Source organism: Aulostomus chinensis, chromosome 8, assembly GCF_037954235.1.
Source record: "Aulostomus chinensis isolate RoL2024-O1b breed Wild chromosome 8, RoL_Achi_v1.0, whole genome shotgun sequence".
NCBI classification, from domain to species: domain Eukaryota; kingdom Metazoa; phylum Chordata; class Actinopteri; order Syngnathiformes; family Aulostomidae; genus Aulostomus; species Aulostomus chinensis.
This window is the reverse complement of record NC_141327.1, coordinates 2,025,001-2,031,747: the sequence shown is the minus strand read 5'-3', so window position 1 is coordinate 2,031,747 and position 6,747 is coordinate 2,025,001. Positions and strand designations below refer to the sequence as shown.

General features: G+C 49.1%; 1 protein-coding gene across 1 annotated transcript in view; it reads right to left on the bottom strand.

The window, feature by feature from the left end:
* Positions 1 to 6,426: 6,426 nt before the first annotated feature.
* Positions 6,427 to 6,747, bottom strand: part of maml3 (mastermind-like transcriptional coactivator 3) — a 97,641-nt gene continuing 97,320 nt past the window's right edge. The window contains exon 6 of the mRNA XM_086210412.1: positions 6,427 to 6,747. This exon is cut by the window's right edge and continues 3,484 nt beyond it. The gene's annotated coding sequence lies outside the window, so the exon portion shown is untranslated.

Genomic DNA, 6,747 nt, shown 5'->3' with positions numbered 1-6,747 from the left:
AGAAACAAGCGTTCGTGTGCCGCTCCAGCAGGCTGCCTCCTGTCATGTTGGAGTTCTCTGTTCTATGCTGGTTCTTTAGTTCTCCAAGTTTCCTGTTTTTGTTTGAACCAGGGAAAGCCAGGTGGAGCTGACATAAATCTGTTTTTAGTCTTGTGAACATTATTCTTGTTTTATTTTGTGATGTCACAACAACCTCAAACTTAGGTTTAGGTAGAAGATACTTAGTTAACGGTTTGGTTTCATGTTCATGTTTCCATCAAGTCACAGTTCCACTGCACGCCTCAGGGTTCTAGAGGCCCCGGTCTTTGACAGACCTACGCTTCACCCAACTGGGTCTCTCACATCCCAACCGCCTGCTGATGCGGTCACCTGATGTTCCTCTCTGCAGGCATGACCACCATCAGACTGAGGAACCCTGTTCCAGTGGCTGCCTCAGAGGACAAGTACGTCGAGAGAGATCTCCTTTCAACTGGAACGTTCTAGAAATCTCCCTACAACCGCTGGTTGTTGCTCAGATATTTGATGACTGATGAGAGGAAAAGTGGGGGTCTTTTTCCTTTCACCACAGACGCCCCTTTGACAGAACGGGGATCAGGACCTCTGAGGGTCAGCGACAGTCCGACACTCTGGTGACGTGAGGCAGAATCCTGGTTCTGATGAAGGACAAGTTCACCTTTGCCCTCCCTTGGCTCTTTAGATAACAGTGGTTATGAGGAAAAGGGGGCGGCGTGGCTCAGCGGTGGAGCGGCCATCCAGCAACCAAAGGGTCACTGGTTCGATCCCCACTTCCCCCCAGTGACCACGTCCAAGTGTCCTTGAGCAAGACACTGAACCCCTAATTGCTCCTGATGGCCCTGTGATAGACTGGTGACCCGTCCAGGGTGAAACCCGCCTCTCACCCAATGACAGCTGGGATAGGCTCCACCCCCTGCGGATAAATGGTATGGATGGATGGATGGATGGATGGATGGATGGATGGATGGAGGGATGGATTGATGGATGGAGGGATGGGTGGGTGGATGGATGGAGGGATGGGTGGGTGGATGGAGGGATAGGTGGGTGGATGAATGGAGGGATAGGTGGGTGGATGGATGGAGGAATGGGTTGATGAATGGAGGGATAGGTGGGTGGATGGATGGAGGAATGGGTTGATGGATGGAGGGATAGGTGGGTGGATGGATGGAGGAATGGGTTGATGGATGGAGGGATAGGTGGGTGGATGGATGGAGGGATAGGTGGGTGGATGGATGGAGGGATGGGTTGATGGATGGAGGGATGGGTAGATGGATGGAGGGATAGGTGGGTGGATGAATGGAGGGATAGGTGGGTGGATGGATGGAGGGATAGGTGGGTGGATGGATGGAGGGATAGGTGGGTGGATGGATGGAGGGATAGGTGGGTGGATGGATGGAGGGATGGGTGGGTGGATGGATGGAGGGATGGGTTGATGGATGGAGGGATAGGTGGGTGGATGAATGGAGGGATAGGTGGGTGGATGGATGGAGGGATAGGTGGGTGGATGGATGGAGGGATAGGTGGGTGGATGGATGGAGGGATGGGTGGGTGGATGGATGGAGGGATGGGTTGATGGATGGAGGGATAGGTGGGTGGATGGATGGAGGGATGGGTAGATGGATGGATGGAGGGATGGGTTGATGGATGGAGGGATGGGTTGATGGATGGAGGGATAGGTGGGTGGATGAATGGAGGGATAGGTGGGTGGATGGATGGAGGAATGGGTTGATGAATGGAGGGATAGGTGGGTGGATGAATGGAGGGATAGGTGGGTGGATGGATGGAGATATGGTTGATGGATGGAGGGATAGGTGGGTGGATGGATGGAGGGATAGGTGGGTGGATGGATGGAGGGATGCATGGAGGGATGGGTGGAGGGATGGATGGAGGGACGGGTGGAGGGACGGGTGGAGGGATGGGTGGATGGTTCTGAAGAATGACCCAATAAAACAACAATTTTGCTCCCAAATCCATCTGATGACGATCCCTGTCATTCGTGGGGAGCCTGAGGGTTTAGACAGACGGGTGTTTTGTTCTCAGTTCAGTCAAAGTCTCTCAAAAACGAGGGAGACGGATCACGTGACCGGCGTCCGGCTGTGTTGAGCTGGTGTCAGCAATCAGACAACAGCGGTTGTTAGCAACGTTCTCTGTTTACTCTGAACTTGGCAGCGCTCGCCAGCCCCTCTGAGGAATGGTGACCAATCACAGTGGAGAGGGCGTGGCAGGAGGTGCACACGCAGGGGGGCCAAGGGGAGAGGTGGGTTACACAGCCTGTTTTAGCGGGTTCAGAGACACCAGGACGAGAGACAGCAAGAGGCAGAGCATCCTGGAGATCTAGAGAACTTCTCTGAGGTCCCTGGAGTCCAGCAGCTCTCCAGAGTCCAGGACCAGGTGCAGCACACGGGACCACCTTGATGGCTCTTCTTGAATGAAAGTAGACCCAGACCTGCTCTGCAAAGCGTCAGGAGACAACGATGGTTGTGTCAAATAAACGCAGTTGGCTTGATGTTGTTGTTGTTGTTCCTCCTGCAGGGTGAAGGAGTTCAATGAACTCTCAGCTGTTCATTCACTCAGCTCATCATTTCAGGCTCCAGTATTTCAAATCATGTTTATTAGTTCTGAGACTGTTGGAAAATTAAAAAAACGGATCCTGCCTGGAGACGTTTCCATCAAAGCAAATCTGCTCACAGGCTCATGAGTTATCGTCAACATGCCATAAAAACATAAAGTCCAGCTTCTGATTCTAATTTGGTTTTTCTTCCTTTTTTTTCATAAGGAGGCCAAATCTGTGTGCAGTAAAATCTCATGAGAGATGAGAAATGTTGACACTCACCTTTGTGTCTGCCAGTTCCAGCCAGCAGCCACTAGAGGGCAGCATATAGACGACAGGTGAAACCACATCACTGCTCACAATGAGACTTTCTGATGCTGATCAGCTGCTGGAATCCTCTTAACATGTGTGTGCTGTCTGAAACTTCCCTTCACCATAACTCAATGAAGCAGAAAAATGATGTCATTGGGATGTAATTAGAACATTTGGCATGTGTGTGTGTGTGTGTGTGTGTGTGTGTGTGTGTGTGTGTGTGTGTGTTAGAGAAAGATAGAGAGAAGGAGAACCAGAGAGTTCCGTGGTGTTTAATTCATGTTGGGAGACAGTTCAGGCCTCACTCTGCTGTTATCTGGTGGCCTCCTACTCCCCCACCACCACAATGGCCCCTGCTACCACATCCATCACCTTGACACCACACACGCACACACACACGCTCTCTCCAGCTACAGTTCACCATATCACCCTCGTCTGCTGCTCTTTGTGACGCGTCATTTATCGTTGTGATTAGAGAACACAACAGCGCCTCGGGAGTGTGTGCAAACTTGATGTCCGTTCAACTTGTTGTCTGGGCTGCTGACAGATGTGTGTGTTTATGGGGTTGTTTATACACACACACACACACACACACACACACACTCATGATGTGGGGCAACATTATCCTCAAAATGGACACGTACCAAATGTAAAAACTCAGCAACCTCTCAGAGTAGTGGGTCAGTGTCACATCGGTTGCTGCAGAAATGCTACTTCGTTAGCTCTTCGTTAGCTCTTTGTTAGGTCTTCGTTAGTTCCGTAGCCTCCAGCCTGAAATAACCTTCTACTGGCCAGAGTGGGATTCATGTCAGATCACCAGGGTCTCAGGGGACGATGCCTTCGGTCCCTGGACACCAACACTTCCGTTTGGACCACAAGCAGGTTGGACATTTTCATGTTGGCGGGCCGGAGACATGACGTATTCCAGTTGTCCCTCTGTCCCTCCCTCATGAGCACAACACCTCCCCTTAGATTCAAGGACAAACTGAAAACATCTGGATGGTCAAAGGTCAAGGTCCCTGTCACCTCACATGACCACGATCTTTCAGGAACGCCTTCAAGTAAGAGATTCAAATATGGCGGACATGTTCACTTGGACTCAAGGCCAAAGTGATTAGATATTAGTGGTCAAAGGTCAAGCTCACTGTGGCTGCTCAAACATGTTTCTGGCCACCACTTTAGCATTCACACTGTACAGTTTCTACTAGCATGAAAGGATGAAGTGACGCGCTTCTTCGTCATGTGACTGACGGTTGTCTTCGTCTCTCTCTTGTCCCCAGTAGACACAACGTCTGTCCTTTAGTTGACAGTTAGGAGACAAAGATTTCATCGAAGCTCGTGATGGTCGACCTCCAGCTGCACCAGATCTCTCCCTGGTGCGTGACTGAAGCTCGTCCCTCCAGGAACAACAACTTCATCACCATGGTAACCTCTCGACAACACACGCCATCACCCTTTAAGCTGATACATTGAACTTCTTTGCTTTTTCCTCTGTAATCATCTGACACGCAACTGAAGACAGAGGGAAACCCGACGCACTCCCTCTGACACGCAGTGATGCCTCGGCTGTAGGGGAGACCGGGGGGTCTCGTCACACGGAACAAGTTGTCACGCTGCTAATGTTCTCACCATCAGAGGGCGCTACGTAACGGAGGAATAGTTCGGTTCATCTACCTGGTCTGATGATGACGATGATGATGTCATATCCTGTATCTTGGCGAAGAGTCAGACGGGTGGGATTTAGAAGCTGGTGTGAGTTACTTTGAATTTTACTCTAAATTGTTGAAATCAGTTTTCCGTCGCTGCAGCGAGGACTCATTTAACGCTTCAGCGATCAATCAAGTTCATCGATGAATGAACATTATTTTCTGCAGCTGACTTACATTTTGAATTTGGAAGAATTAAAAACAGACAACGATGGACTGGTTCTTGTTGTCTTTGTTACAGAATCCCATGTAACTTCATCTCACCGGACACAGTGTGTGGCCTCGCTCGCTGATGAGGCAACATGTCACCAACGCAGTGACTCCAGCTGCTACTGGAAGTCTGGAGACGTGAGAACCAACAGTTGAACAACCAGAGGTTAATTAGGAAAGCAGCTGATTAAGCGGTAAAGAAAACCGCCGTTTCTTAACGCCTGATTGGATTTGTGCAGGAAAGTGATGAGTTTCAATCTTCCAGGTTGCAGGACGATCAACAGTTGTTCCACTTTCTCACAGCAGTAATGAACACCTCAGCAATGCACTCTCTGGAGATGTTAACACACACACACACACACACACACACACACACACACACACACACACACACACACACACACACACACACACACCTTCCTCCTGTCCTGTCCTTCATCCCCCCTCTTCCTCTCGTTTTTCTCTGTCCTCCATGGTGTTGCTACTGAACATGAGTAATGATGTTGTCATCACTCCAAGTCTCCATTTATCAATGCCAGAACACAAGTGCGTGCGTGTGTGTGTGTGTGTGTGTGTGTGTGTGCGTGTGTGTGGTGGGGAGCCGAGGAAGTCTTAGGATTTTAAGAGATGTTAGAATCCTGGGTAGAAATGCGCTGAAGGGGCGGAGCTGACGGAAGGTTTGGAGGAATGAGTTTGAAAGAGGTGGGGCTGATGGAGGACATGAATTTCAACACAAAGGTCCTGGCCCTACGTTTGTGTGTGTGTGTGTGTGTGTGTGTGTGTGTGTGTGTGTGTGTGTGTGTGCCGACAGCAACAGAGAACCTCATGATTCATCATCACTGCTGCAGCCAGACAGAATTAAGACTCTTTAGCATACGCCAGCCTCACGTGGCAGACGAGTCTCCCTGCAGCAGGTCATCGGTCTGCTGCTTCCTGCTGCGTCAGGAATGTTTGGACATTTGTCTCTGGCAGTCTTGCGACCCTGAAACATAACTGTCAGCTACCAGGAAGGTCCAGGTTCTGATGTGTGTGTGTGTGTGTGTGTGTGTGTGTGTGTGTGTGTGTGTGTAAAGTTCATCTTCCTCTTATCCACTCTTGTCTGTTCCCTGTTGATCTCACTCAAAAGTTCTGGTTTTCTTTCCACCTTTAAATAATGGACCGACCGCAAGCCCCAGGGGAGGGCGGAACCAGGGCGGGGCTTAGGGTGGGTCGATTTAAATGGAACTGTCCACATGTGCTACGAACAGTGATTGGTCCGGGATGCTAACAAACTGAACAATGCCCCTTTCAGCTAGCTAGCTAGCAAATTGAAGCTAACCTCTAGCTTTCTTCCTGGACAGCGGAACCGTTCCCTTGTGGGGAACGATGAGTTGGAATGAAGTTATGGATCCTTCCATGTCACTGAGGCAGCTTCTGTTCTAATCTTCAGGCGTGTCTCATGTTCTTTAAGAACCACAAGGACTGTTGATTGTGTTCCCACTATTTTGCAGGCGTGCGTGAGTCCATGTGTCTGACTCAAAAGCATTCACGTAGCAATGTGTGGCTAACAACGTTAGCCGTAGATGTGGTCTGACGACCGCGAGCGCATCAACTCAATGAAGGTCACGTCACATCATGTGATCAGCGAGAACATTCTCTTTATTGTATCTGTTTGAAAAACAAACAAAAAAAAGGTTTTTGTAATTCTCTTTTGTTAACATTTCAGAATTCTGTACAGGATAGAAAGAAATAAGCACTGCTTAAGAACAGAGTCAAATCTCAAACTAGAGGGAACAAAACCAAATCAAATAAAAAACAGAGGAGGTTTACAATACAAATTAGTAGTAAGACATTGTCTGAAGTGCAATGGCATAGCTCAGATGGGTTAAAAGTGAAACCAAAAACTTCAAAATAAAAATACTTCTCTATTTTCCCAACAAACAGTAAATTCTTTACAGAGTAGAGACTGTATTA